This window comes from Lupinus angustifolius, chromosome LG17 (assembly GCF_001865875.1).
Source record: "Lupinus angustifolius cultivar Tanjil chromosome LG17, LupAngTanjil_v1.0, whole genome shotgun sequence".
Lineage (NCBI taxonomy): Eukaryota > Viridiplantae > Streptophyta > Magnoliopsida > Fabales > Fabaceae > Lupinus > Lupinus angustifolius.
In genome coordinates, this window is record NC_032025.1 from 18537420 (window position 1) to 18537696 (window position 277).

The window sequence follows — 277 nt, forward strand, 5'->3', positions numbered from 1 at the left end:
TTTGTTTCTTCACCTAAACACTTTAGTATTTTGTAATTAATAGTGCAGTTTAGCTTTTGAGAGAGATGTCGAATATATGCANATATTGTTCTTGATAGGGGACTTTTGGATTGATGTAAGCACTAGTATGCATTTTTCCCTTTCAAATACATTAACTTAAGCATTGCTTGTATGAGTTAATTTGTATGTGCCTTGTCAGTTACATTCTGGAATGACATGGAAATAGATGAATATTGATGTGCATGCTTCAAAGTTCAAGTGGATGTGTGTTTCTTTG